Source organism: Phyllobates terribilis, unplaced genomic scaffold (genome assembly GCF_046119375.1).
Source record: "Phyllobates terribilis strain yellow unplaced genomic scaffold, ASM4611937v1 Scaffold_11__3_contigs__length_659146591, whole genome shotgun sequence".
NCBI lineage: Eukaryota > Metazoa > Chordata > Amphibia > Anura > Dendrobatidae > Phyllobates > Phyllobates terribilis.
In genome coordinates, this window is record NW_027362771.1 from 610,106,900 (window position 1) to 610,120,714 (window position 13,815).

At 36.7% G+C, this 13,815-nt stretch overlaps 8 non-coding genes across 8 annotated transcripts; all 8 read right to left on the reverse strand.

The window, feature by feature from the left end:
• Positions 1–1,048: 1,048 nt before the first annotated feature.
• On the reverse strand, positions 1,049–1,130 carry TRNAL-AAG (transfer RNA leucine (anticodon AAG)). Its single transcript has one exon. It is a non-coding gene; the product is annotated as a tRNA-Leu (tRNA).
• Positions 1,131–2,509: 1,379 nt separating this feature from the next.
• On the reverse strand, positions 2,510–2,591 carry TRNAL-AAG (transfer RNA leucine (anticodon AAG)). Its single transcript has one exon. It is a non-coding gene; the product is annotated as a tRNA-Leu (tRNA).
• A 1,379-nt stretch (positions 2,592–3,970) lies between these two features.
• Positions 3,971–4,052, reverse strand: TRNAL-AAG (transfer RNA leucine (anticodon AAG)). The gene has a single exon. It is a non-coding gene; the product is annotated as a tRNA-Leu (tRNA).
• Positions 4,053–6,887: 2,835 nt separating this feature from the next.
• Positions 6,888–6,969, reverse strand: TRNAL-AAG (transfer RNA leucine (anticodon AAG)). The gene has a single exon. It is a non-coding gene; the product is annotated as a tRNA-Leu (tRNA).
• Positions 6,970–8,344: 1,375 nt separating this feature from the next.
• Positions 8,345–8,426, reverse strand: TRNAL-AAG (transfer RNA leucine (anticodon AAG)). The gene has a single exon. It is a non-coding gene; the product is annotated as a tRNA-Leu (tRNA).
• Positions 8,427–9,805: 1,379 nt separating this feature from the next.
• Positions 9,806–9,887, reverse strand: TRNAL-AAG (transfer RNA leucine (anticodon AAG)). Its single transcript has one exon. It is a non-coding gene; the product is annotated as a tRNA-Leu (tRNA).
• Positions 9,888–11,262: 1,375 nt separating this feature from the next.
• On the reverse strand, positions 11,263–11,344 carry TRNAL-AAG (transfer RNA leucine (anticodon AAG)). Its single transcript has one exon. It is a non-coding gene; the product is annotated as a tRNA-Leu (tRNA).
• Positions 11,345–12,720: 1,376 nt separating this feature from the next.
• On the reverse strand, positions 12,721–12,802 carry TRNAL-UAG (transfer RNA leucine (anticodon UAG)). Its single transcript has one exon. It is a non-coding gene; the product is annotated as a tRNA-Leu (tRNA).
• Positions 12,803–13,815: the final 1,013 nt, after the last annotated feature.

The following is a 13,815-nucleotide window of genomic DNA, read 5'->3' on the forward strand; positions in this document are numbered from 1 at the left end:
AGCCTGTACGTAACAGATAATCAGAAGCAGCAGCAAGGAAGACATTATACAGCAGTGCAGAGCAGTGTAGCTATGAATCCATCACTAGGGTGACTTACTGGAAAGCAGCAGAAGCAGCATGGCTCTGTTTATGTTTGTTAATCACTCTGCTCATCCTGTATTGATAATCCTAAAAAGGCAGCAGGGATATGAGCTAGCAGTTAGACTTCATTTGACCAAGATTGATTTTGGCAAATTTTGAGAATGGTTGATCATTGATTGAACTGACATGGATGTAACATAGATGGTAAATTATGTAATTAATTCTGATGCCTAAAGCCAACATGACTATTCATATGCCGTATTGTTATGTATGACTTGCTCACATGTTCCTTTTCTTCTACAGCACAGTGAAGATCACTTGATGTTACATTTGCTTTCTTAGAGAACACAGAAGCAAAATAGGAATTTAAAAGTTCAGTTTTCTCAACATCATTATTGACCACTTTACCCTTTTCATCCTTTAAAAATCCTATAGCATCTTTGGCTTTTCTTTAACTTTTGACTTACTTCCAAAAACCTTTCTTATTACCTTTGGTCTCTCTTGCAAGCCTCACTTCATTACTGGCTTTAGCTCTTCTATTGCTAGCCCAACTTTCCCTGCAGACAGCATTATATTCTTCTTTCCATTTGATATTCATTTCTTTGTTCCTTTTTAGCAAGCTTTTAAGTTCAGTATTCAGCCATCCTGGTCTCCATAAATGCTTTCCATTCTTCCTTCTTTTTGGGATTGTTACTGATTGTGCAGTGAGAATTTAATTTAGCAAATCTCCCATCCTTCCTGGACATTACTTTCCTTTAGAACATCCTACCTTTCCTTCCTTTTTACTGAGTCCATTAAAATCTGCCTTTCTACAGTCCAATCTTAAAATCTCAGTTTTCGCAGGTTTTCCACCTTTTGTAGTTCAAAAGTATAGGATAGAATTAACGCTGTATCCTAAATTCTCAATCCCCTTTACTTCCTCAACTGTTTCCTAATTTTTGGTAAAAATTAGATCCAAATAAATAAAGGCAGCGGTGGGATTTGAACCCACGCCTCCAGAGAGACTGGAGCCTTAATCCAGCGCCTTAGTCCGCTCGGCCACAATACCTCATACGGATGTTCAAACTTATTTAAATTAGATATTTGCTAATGATATAAGTGGCAGAAAACATTGTATATCTAATTAGAGAAAAATACAAATGTTATTATGCATGAGCAACGTAATTATCAGCGATTTGTTTGTACATTGACTCTGGGGCACCATTTTGCAAAACATATGACTTGTATCCAGATATTTAACTAATCTTTCCTCTGTTGGCTCAACCGCTAATTTTTAGATATCACTGAATTAGGTGGTATAGATTACTTGCTATGATCTCCCACATACAGGACACTCAAAAATGAAGGATTCCTACACCCCTGCCTGTACGTAACAGATAATCAGAAGCAGCAGTAAGTAAGACATTATACAGTAGTGCAGAGCAGTGTAGCAATGAGTTCGTCACTAGGGTGACTTACTGGAAAGCAGCAGAAGCAGCATGGCTCTGTTTATGTTTGCTAATCACTCTGCTCATCCTGTATTGATAATCCTAAAAAGGCAGCAGGGATATGAGCTAGCAGTTAGACTTCATTTGACCAAGATTGATTTTGGCAAATTTTAAGAATCGTTGATCATTGATTGAACTGACATCGATGTAACATAGATGGTAAATTATGTAACTAATTCTGATGCCTAAAGCCAACATGACTATTCATATGCCGTATTCTTATGTATGACTTGCTCACATGTTCCTTTTCTTCTACAGCACAGTGAAGATCACTTGATGTTACATTTGCTTTCTTAGAGAACACAGAAGCAAAACAGGAATTTAAAAGTTCAGTCTTCTCAACATCATTATTGACCACTTTACCCTTTTCATCCTTTAAAAATCCTATAGCATCTTTGGCTTTTCTTTAACTTTTGACTTACTTCCAAAATCCTTTCTTATTGCTTTTGGTCTCTCTTGCAAGCCTCACTTCATTACTGGCTTTAGCTCTTCTAACGCTAGCCCACCTTTCCCTGCAGACAGCATTATATTCTTCTTTAGATATGAACCCTTCTTTTCATTTGATATTCATTTCTTTGTTCCTTTTTAGCAAGCTTTTAAGTTCAGTATTCAGACATTCTGGTCTCCATAAATGCTTTCCATTCTTCCTTCTTTTTGGGATTGTTACTGATTGTGCAGTGAGAATTTAATTTAGCAAAATCCCCCATCCTTCCTGGACATTTCTTTCCTTTAGAACATCCTATTTTTCCTTCCTTTTTACTGAGTCCATTAAAAACTGCCTTTCTACAGTCCAATCTTAAAATCTCAGTTTTCGCAGGTTTTCCACCTTTTGTAGTTCAAAAGTATAGGATAAAATTACTGCTGCCTCCTAAATTCTCAACCCCCTATACTTCCTCAACTGTTTCCTAATTTTTGGTAAAAATTAGATCCAAATAAATAATGGCAGTGGTGGGATTTGAACCCACGCCTCCAGAGAGACTGGAGCCTTAATCCAGCGCCTTAGACCGCTCGGCCACGCTACCTCATATGGTTGTTCAAACTTATTTAAATCAGAAATTTGCTAATGATATAAGTTGCGGAAAACATTGTATAACTAATTAGACAAAAATACAAATGTTATTATGCATGAGCAACGCAATTATCAGGGATTTATTTGTACATTGACTCTGGGGCACCATTTTGCAAAACATATGACTTGTATGCAGATATTTAACTAATCTTTCCTCTGTTGGCTCAACCGCTAATTTTTAGATATCACTAAATTAGGTGGTATAGATTACTTGCTATGATCTCCCACATACAGGACACTCAAACATGAAGGATTCCTACACCGCTGCCTGTACGTAACAGATAATCAGAAGCAGCAGCTAGGAAGACATTATACAGCAGTGCAGAGCAGTGTAGCTATGAGTTCATCACTAGGGTGACTTACTGGAAAGCAGCAGAAGCAGCATGGCTCTGTTTATGTTTGCTAATCACTCTGCTCATCCTGTATTGATAATCCTAAAAAGGCAGCAGGGATATGAGCTAGCAGTTAGACTTCATTTGACCAAGATTGATTTTGGCAAATTTTGAGAATCGTTGATCACTGATTGAACTGACATTGATGTAACATAGATGGTAAATTATGTAATTAATTCTGATGCCTAAAGCCAACATGACTATTCATATGCCATAATCTTATGTATGACTTGCTCACATGTTCCTTTTCTTTTACAGCACAGTGAAGATCACTTGATGTTACATTTGCTTTCTTAGAGAACACAGAAGCAAAACAGGAATTTAAAAGTTTAGTCTTCTCAACATCATTATTGACCACTTTACCCTTTTCATCCTTTAAAAATCCTATAGCATCTTTGGCTTTTCTTTAACTTTTGACTTACTTCCAAAATCCTTTCTTATTGCTTTTGGTCTCTCTTGCAAGCCTCACTTCATTACTGGCTTTAGCTCTTCTACCGCTAGCCCACCTTTCCCTGCAGACAGCATTATATTCTTCTTTAGAAATGAACCCTTCTTTTCATTTGATATTCATTTCTTTGTTCCTTTTTAGCAAGCTTTTAAGTTCAGTATTCAGCCATCCTGGTCTCCATAAATGCTTTCCATTCTTCCTTCTTTTTGGGATTGTTACTGATTGTGCAGTGAGAATTTAATTTAGCAAAATCTCCCATCCTTCCTGGACATTTCTTTCCTTTAGAACATCCTACTTTTCCTTCCTTTTTACTGAGTCCATTAAAAACTGCCTTTCTACAGTCCAATCTTAAAATCTCAGTTTTCGCAGGTTTTCCACCTTTTGTAGTTCAAAAGTATAGGATAGAATTACCGCTGTCTTCTAAATTCTCAATCCCCTTTACTTCCTCAACTGTTTCCTAATTTTTGGTAAAAATTAGTTCCAAATAAATAATGGCAGCGGTGGGATTTGAACCCACGCCTCCAGAGAGACTGGAGCCTTAATCCAGCGCCTTAGACCGCTCGGCCACACTACCTCATACGGATGTTCAGACTTATTTAAATCAGATATTTGCTAATGATATAAGTGGCAGAAAACATTGTATATCTAATTAGACAAAAATACAAATGTTATTATGCATGAGAAACGTAATTCTAGGGATTTGTTTGTACATTGACTCTGGGGCACCATTTTGCAAAACATATGACTTGTATCCAGATATTTAACTAATCTTTCCTCTGTTGGCTCAATTTCTAATTTTTAGATATCACTGAATTAGGTGGTATAGATTACTTGCTATGATCTCCCACATACAGGACACTCAAACATGAAGGATTCCTACACCCCTGCCTGTACGTAACAGATAATCAGAAGCAGCAGCAAGGAAGACATTATACAGCAGTGCAGAGCAGTGTAGCTATGAATCCATCACTTGGGTGACTTACTGGAAAGCAGCAGAAGCAGCATGGCTCTGTTTATGTTTGCTAATCACTCTGCTCATCCTGTATTAATAATCCTAAAAAGGCAGCAGGGATATGAGCTAGCAGTTAGACTTCATTTGACCAAGATTGATATTGAAAAATTTTGAGAATCGTTGATCATTGATTGAACTGACATCGATGTAACATAGATGGTAAATTATGTAATTAATTCTGATGCCTAAAGCCAACATGACTATTCATATGCCGTATTGTTATGTATGACTTGCTCACATGTTCCTTTTCTTCTACAGCACAGTGAAGATCACTTGATGTTACATTTGCTTTCTTAGAGAACACAGAAGCAAAACAGGAATTTAAAAGTTCAGTCTTCTCAACATCATTATTGACCACTTTACCCTTTTCATCCTTTAAAAATCCTATAGCATCTTTGGCTTTTCTTTAACTTTTGACTTACTTCTAAAATCCTTTCTTATTGCTTTTGGTCTCTCTTGCAAGCCTCACTTCATTACTGGCTTTAGCTCTTCTAATGCTAGCCCAGCTTTCCCTGCAGACAGCATTATATTCTTTAGATATGAACCCTTCTTTTCATTTGATATTCATTTCTTTGTTCCTTTTTATCAAGCTTTTCATTTCAGTATTCAGCCATCCTGGTCTCCATAAATGCTTTCCATTCTTCCTTCTTTTCGGGATTGTTACTGATTGTGCAGTGAGAATTTAATTTAGCAAAATCTCCCATCCTTTCTGCACATTTTTTCCTTTATAACATTTTACCTTTCCTTCCTTTTTACTGAGTCCATTAAAAACTCCCTTTCTACAGTCCAATCTTAAAATCTTAGTTTTCACAGGTTTTCCACCTTTTGTAGTTCAAAAGTATAGGATAGAATTAACGCTGCCTCCTAAATTCTTAATCCCCTTTACTTCCTCAACTGTTTTCTAATTTTTGGTAAAAATTAGATCCAAATAAATAATGGCTGTGATGGGATTTGAACCCACGCCTCGAGAGAGACTGGAGCCTTAATCCAGCACCTTAGACCGCTCGGCCACGCTACCTCATACGGATGTACAAACTTATTTAAATCAGAAATTTGCTAATGATATAAGTGGCAGAAAACATTGTATATCTAATTAGACAAAAATACATATGTTATTATGCATGAGCAACGTAGTTATCAGGGATTTGTTTTTACATTGACTCTGGGGCACCATTTTGCAAAACATATGACTTGTATCCAGATATTTAACTAATCTTTCCTTTGTTGGCTCATCCGCTAATTTTTAGATATCACTGAATTAGGTGGTATAGATTACTTGCTATGATCTCCCACATACAGGACACTCAAACATGAAGGATTCCTACACCCCAGCCTGTACGTAACAGATAATCAGAAGCAGCAGCAAGGAAGACATTATACAGCAGTGCAGAGCAGTGTAGCTATGAATCCATCACTAGGGTGACTTACTGGAAAGCAGCAGAAGCAGCATGTCTCTGTTTATGTTTGCTAATCACTCTGCTCATCCTGTATTGATAATCCTAAAAAGGCAGCAGGGATATGAGCTAGCAGTTCGACTTCATTTGACCAAGATTGATTTTGGCAAATTTTGAGAATCGTTGATCATTGATTGAACTGACATGGATGTAACATAGATGGTAAATTATGTAATTAATTCTGATGCCTAAAGCCAACATGACTATTCATATGCCGTATTGTTATGTATGACTTGCTCACATGTTCCTTTTCTTCTACAGCACAGTGAAGATCACTTGATGTTACATTTGTTTTCTTAGAGAACACAGAAGCAAAACAGGAATTTAAAAGTTTAGTCTTCTCAACATCATTATTGACCACTTTACCCTTTTCATCCTTTAAAAATCCTATAGCATCTTTGGCTTTTCTTTAACTTTTGACTTACTTCCAAAATCCTTTCTTATTGCTTTTGGTCTCTCTTGCAAGCCTCACTTCATTACTGGCTTTAGCTCTTCTACCGCTAGCCCACCTTTCCCTGCAGACAGCATTATATTCTTCTTTAGATATGAACCCTTCTTTTCATTTGATATTCATTTCTTTGTTCCTTTTTAGCAAGCTTTTAAGTTCAGTATTCAGTCATCCTGGTCTCCATAAATGCTTTCCATTCTTCCTTCTTTTTGGGATTGTTACTGATTGTGCAGTGAGAATTTAATTTAGCAAAATCTCCCATCCTTCCTGGACATTTCTTTCCTTTAGAACATCCTACTTTTCCTTCCTTTTTACTGAGTCCATTAAAAACTGCCTTTCTACAGTCCAATCTTAAAATCTCAGTTTTCGCAGGTTTTCCACCTTTTGTAGTTCAAAAGTATAGGATAGAATTACCGCTGTCTCCTAAATTCTCAATCCCCTTTACTTCCTCAACTGTTTCCTAATTTTTGGTAAAAATTAGATCCAAATAAAAAATGGCAGCAGTGGGATTTGAACCCACGCCTCCAGAGAGACTGGAGCCTTAATCAAGCGCCTTAGACCGCTCGGCCACACTACCTCATACGGATGATCAAACTTATTTAAATCAGATATTTGCTAATGATATAAGTGGCAGAAAACATTGTATATCTAATTAGACAAAAATACAAATGTTATTATGCATGAGCAACGTAATTATTAGGGATTTGTTTGTACATTGACTCTGGGGCACCATTTTGCAAAACATATGACTTGTATCCAGATATTTAACTAATCTTTCCTCTGTTGGCTCAATTTCTAATTTTTAGATATCACTGAATTAGGTGGTATAGATTACTTGCTATGATCTCCCACATACAGGACACTCAAACATGAAGGATTCCTACACCCCTGCCTGTACGTAACAGATAATCAGAAGCAGCAGCAAGGAAGACATTATACAGCAGTGCAGAGCAGTGTAGCTATGAATCCATCACTTGGGTGACTTACTGGAAAGCAGCAGAAGCAGCATGGCTCTGTTTATGTTTGCTAATCACTCTGCTCATCCTGTATTAATAATCCTAAAAAGGCAGCAGGGATATGAGCTAGCAGTTAGACTTCATTTGACCAAGATTGATATTGTCAAATTTTGAGAATCGTTGATCATTGATTGAACTGACATCGATGTAACATAGATGGTAAATTATGTAATTAATTCTGATGCCTAAAGCCAACATGACTATTCATATGCCGTATTGTTATGTATGACTTGCTCACATGTTCCTTTTCTTCTACAGCACAGTGAAGATCACTTGATGTTACATTTGCTTTCTTAGAGAACACAGAAGCAAAACAGGAATTTAAAAGTTCAGTCTTCTCAACATCATTATTGACCACTTTACCCTTTTCATCCTTTAAAAATCCTATAGCATCTTTGGCTTTTCTTTAACTTTTGACTTACTTCCAAAATCCTTTCTTATTGCTTTTGGTCTCTCTTGCAAGCCTCACTTCATTACTGGCTTTAGCTCTTCTAATGCTAGCCCAGCTTTCCCTGCAGACAGCATTATATTCTTTAGATATGAACCCTTCTTTTCATTTGATATTCATTTCTTTGTTCCTTTTTATCAAGCTTTTCATTTCAGTATTTAGCCATCCTGGTCTCCATAAATGCTTTCCATTCTTCCTTCTTTTCGGGATTGTTACTGATTGTGCAGTGAGAATTTAATTTAGCAAAATCTCCCATCCTTTCTGGACATTTTTTCCTTTAAAACATTCTACCTTTCCTTCCTTTTTACTGAGTCCATTAAAAACTCCCTTTCTACAGTCCAATCTTAAAATCTTAGTTTTCACAGGTTTTCCACCTTTTGTAGTTCAAAAGTATAGGATAGAATTAACGCTGCCTCCTAAATTCTTAATCCCCTTTACTTCCTCAACTGTTTTCTAATTTTTGGTAAAAATTAGATCCAAATAAATAATGGCTGCGATGGGATTTGAACCCACGCCTCGAGAGAGACTGGAGCCTTAATCCAGCGCCTTAGACCGCTCGGCCACGCTACCTCATACGGATGTACAACCTTATTTAAATCAGAAATTTGCTAATGATATAAGTGGCAGAAAACATTGTATATCTAATTAGACAAAAATACATATGTTATTATGCATGAGCAACGTAGTTATCAGGGATTTGTTTTTACATTGACTCTGGGGCACCATTTTGCAAAACATATGACTTGTATCCAGATATTTAACTAATCTTTCCTTTGTTGGCTCATCCGCTAATTTTTAGATATCACTGAATTAGGTGGTATAGATTACTTGCTATGATCTCCCACATACAGGACACTCAAACATGAAGGATTCCTACACCCCAGCCTGTACGTAACAGATAATCAGAAGCAGCAGCAAGGAAGACATTATACAGCAGTGCAGAGCAGTGTAGCTATGAATCCATCACTAGGGTGACTTACTGGAAAGCAGCAGAAGCAGCATGGCTCTGTTTATGTTTGCTAATCACTCTGCTCATCCTGTATTGATAATCCTAAAAAGGCAGCAGGGATATGAGCTAGCAGTTAGACTTCATTTGACCAAGATTGATTTTGGCAAATTTTGAGAATCGTTGATCATTGATTGAACTGACATGGATGTAACATAGATGGTAAATTATGTAATTAATTCTGATGCCTAAAGCCAACATGACTATTCATATGCCGTATTGTTATGTATGACTTGCTCACATGTTCCTTTTCTTCTACAGCACAGTGAAGATCACTTGATGTTACATTTGCTTTCTTAGAGAACACAGAAGCAAAACAGGAATTTAAAAGTTTAGTCTTCTCAACATCATTATTGACCACTTTACCCTTTTCATCCTTTAAAAATCCTATAGCATCTTTGGCTTTTCTTTAACTTTTGACTTACTTCCAAAATCCTTTCTTATTGCTTTTGGTCTCTCTTGCAAGCCTCACTTCATTACTGGCTTTAGCTCTTCTACCGCTAGCCCACCTTTCCCTGCAGACAGCATTATATTCTTCTTTAGATATGAACCCTTCTTTTCATTTGATATTCATTTCTTTGTTCCTTTTTAGCAAGCTTTTAAGTTCAGTATTCAGCCATCCTGGTCTCCATAAATGCTTTCCATTCTTCCTTCTTTTTGGGATTGTTACTGATTGTGCAGTGAGAATTTAATTTAGCAAAATCTCCCATCCTTCCTGGACATTTCTTTCCTTTAGAACATCCTACTTTTCCTTCCTTTTTACTGAGTCCATTAAAAACTGCCTTTCTACAGTCCAATCTTAAAATCTCAGTTTTCGCAGGTTTTCCACCTTTTGTAGTTCAAAAGTATAGGATAGAATTACCGCTGTCTCCTAAATTCTCAATCCCCTTTACTTCCTCAACTGTTTCCTAATTTTTGGTAAAAATTAGATCCAAATAAATAATGGCAGCGGTGGGATTTGAACCCACGCCTCCAGAGAGACTGGAGCCTTAATCCAGCGCCTTAGACCGCTCGGCCACACTACCTCATACGGATGATCAAACTTATTTAAATCAGATATTTGCTAATGATATAAGTGGCAGAAAACATTGTATATCTAATTAGACAAAAATACAAATGTTATTATGCATGAGCAACGTAATTATTAGGGATTTGTTTGTACATTGACTCTGGGGCACCATTTTGCAAAACATATGACTTGTATCCAGATATTTAACTAATCTTTCCTCTGTTGGCTCAATTTCTAATTTTTAGATATCACTGAATTAGGTGGTATAGATTACTTGCTATGATCTCCCACATACAGGACACTCAAACATGAAGGATTCCTACACCCCTGCCTGTACGTAACAGATAATCAGAAGCAGCAGCAAGGAAGACATTATACAGCAGTGCAGAGCAGTGTAGCTATGAATCCATCACTTGGGTGACTTACTGGAAAGCAGCAGAAGCAGCATGGCTCTGTTTATGTTTGCTAATCACTCTGCTCATCCTGTATTAATAATCCTAAAAAGGCAGCAGGGATATGAGCTAGCAGTTAGACTTCATTTGACCAAGATTGATATTGTCAAATTTTGAGAATCGTTGATCATTGATTGAACTGACATCGATGTAACATAGATGGTAAATTATGTAATTAATTCTGATGCCTAAAGCCAACATGACTATTCATATGCCGTATTGTTATGTATGACTTGCTCACATGTTCCTTTTCTTCTACAGCACAGTGAAGATCACTTGATGTTACATTTGCTTTCTTAGAGAACACAGAAGCAAAACAGGAATTTAAAAGTTCAGTCTTCTCAACATCATTATTGACCACTTTACCCTTTTCATCCTTTTAAAATCCTATAGCATCTTTGGCTTTTCTTTAACTTTTGACTTACTTCCAAAATCCTTTCTTATTGCTTTTGGTCTCTCTTGCAAGCCTCACTTCATTACTGGCTTTAGCTCTTCTAATGCTAGCCCAGCTTTCCCTGCAGACAGCATTATATTCTTTAGATATGAAGCCTTCTTTTCATTTGATATTCATTTCTTTGTTCCTTTTTATCAAGCTTTTCATTTCAGTATTTAGCCATCCTGGTCTCCATAAATGCTTTCCATTCTTCCTTCTTTTCGGAATTGTTACTGATTGTGCAGTAAGAATTTAATTTAGCAAAATCTCCCATCCTTTCTGGACATTTTTTCCTATATAACATTCTACCTTTCCTTCCTTTTTACTGAGTCCATTAAAAACTCCCTTTCTACAGTCCAATCTTAAAATCTTAGTTTTCACAGGTTTTCCACCTTTTGTAGTTCAAAAGTATAGGATAGAATTAACGCTGCCTCCTAAATTCTCAATCCCCTTTACTTCCTCAACTGTTTTCTAATTTTTGGTAAAAATTAGACCCAAATAAATAATGGCTGCGATGGGATTTGAACCCACGCCTCGAGAGAGACTGGAGCCTTAATCCAGCGCCTTAGACCGCTCGGCCACGCTACCTCATACGGATGTACAAACTTATTTAAATCAGAAATTTGCTAATGATATAAGTGGCAGAAAACATTGTATATCTAATTAGACAAAAATACATATGTTATTATGCATGAGCAACGTAGTTATCAGGGATTTGTTTTTACATTGACTCTGTGGTACCATTTTGCAAAACATATGACTTGTATCCAGATATTTAACTAATCTTTCCTTTGTTGGCTCATCCGCTAATTTTTAGATATCACTGAATTAGGTGGTATAGATTACTTGCTATGATTTCCCACATACAGGACACTCAAACATGAAGGATTCCTACACCCCTGCCTGTACGTAACAGATAATCAGAAGCAGCAGCAAGTAAGACATTATACAGCAGTGCAGAGCAGTGTAGCTATGAGTTCATCACTAGGGTGACTTACTGGAAAGTAGCAGATGCAGCATGGCTCTGTTTATGTTTGCTAATCACTGTGCTCATCCTGTATTGATAATCCTAAAAAGGCAGCAGGGATATGAGCTAGCAGCTAGACCTCATTTGCCCAAGATTGATTTTGGCAAATTTTGAGAATGGTTGATCATTGATTGAACTGACATGGATGTAACATAGATGGTAAATTATGTAATTAATTCTGATGCCTAAAGCTAACATGAACACTCATATGCAGTATTCATACGTATGACTTTTTCACATGTTCCTTTTCTTCTACAGCACATTGAAGATCACTTGATGTTACATTTGCTTTCTTAGAGATCAGAGAAGCCAAATAGGAATTTAAAAGTTCAGTCTTCTCAACATCATTATTGACCACATTACCCTTTTCATCTTTTAAAAATCCTATAGCATCTTTGGCTTTTCTTTAACTTTTGACTTACTTCCAAAATCCTTTCTTATTGCTTTTGGTCTCTCTTGCAAGCCGCAAGTCATTACTGGCTTTAGCTCTTCTAACGCTAGCCCAGCTTTCCCTGCAGACAGCATTATATTCTTCTTTAGATATGAACCCTTCTTTACATTTGATACTCATTTCTTTGTTCCTTTTCAGCAAGCTTTTAAGTTCAGTATTCAGCCTACCTGGTTTCAATAAATGCTTTCCATTCTTCCTTCTTTTCGGGATTGTTACTGATTGTGCAGTGAGAATTAAATTTAGCAAAATCTCCCATCTTTCCTGGACATTTCTTTCCTTTAGAACATCCTACCTTTCCTTACTTTTTACTGAGTCCATAAAAACTGTCTTTCTACAGTCCAATCTTAAAATCTCAGTTTTCGCAGGTTTTCCTCCTTTTGTAGTTCAAAATTATAGGATAGCATGATCGCTGCCTCCTAAGTTCTCAACCCCCTTTACTATCTTAACCGTTTCCTAATTTTGGAAAAATTTGATCCAAATACATAATGGCAGTGGTGGGATTTGAACCCACGCCTCCAGAGAGACTGGAGCCTAAATCCAGCGCCTTAGACCGCTCGGCCACGCTACCTCTTACATATGTTTAAAGTTATATATATCAGAAGTTTGCTTTTGATGTAAGTGGCAGAAAATATTTTATATCCAATATGACAAAAAGACAAATGTTATTATGCAACAGCAACGTAATTATCAGGGAATTGTTTGTACATTGACTTTGGGGCACCATTTTACAAAACATATGACTTGTATCCAGATATTTAACTAATCTTTCCTCTGTTGGCTCATCCACTAATTTTTAGATATCACTGAATTAGGTGGTATAGATTATTTGCTATGATCTCCCACATACAGGACACGCAAACATGAAGGATTCCTACACCCCCGCCTGTACGTAACAGATAATCAGAAGCAGCAGCAAGAAAGACATGATACAGCAGTGCAGAGCAGTGTAGCTATGAATCCATCACTAGGGTGACTTACTGGAAAGCAGAAGAAGCAGAATGGCTCTGTTAATGTTTGCTAATCACTCTACTCATCCTGTATTGATAATCCTAAAAGGCAGCAGGGATATGAGCTAGCAGTTAGACTTCTTTTGACCAAGATTGATTTTGTCAAATTTTGAGAATGGTTGATCATTGATTGAACTGACATGGATGTAACATAGATGGTAAATTATGTAATTAATTCTGATGCCTAAAGCCAACATGACTATTCACATGCTGTATTCATACGTATGACTTGCTCACATGTTTCTTTTCTTCTACAGCACAGTGAAGATCACTTGATGTTACATTTACTTTCTTAGAGAACACAGAAGCCAAATAGGAAATTAAAAGTTCAGTCTTCTCAACATCATTATTGACCACTTTACCCTTTTCATCTTTTAAAAATCCTAAAGTATCTTTGGCTTTTCTTTAACTTTTGACTTACTTCCAAAATCCTTTCTTATTGCTTTTGGTCTCTCTTGCAAGCCTCAATTCATTACTGGCTTTAACTCTTCTAATGCTAGCCCAGCTTTCCCTGCAGACAGCATTATATTCTTCTTTCCATTTGATATTCATTTCTTTGTTCCTTTTTAGCAAG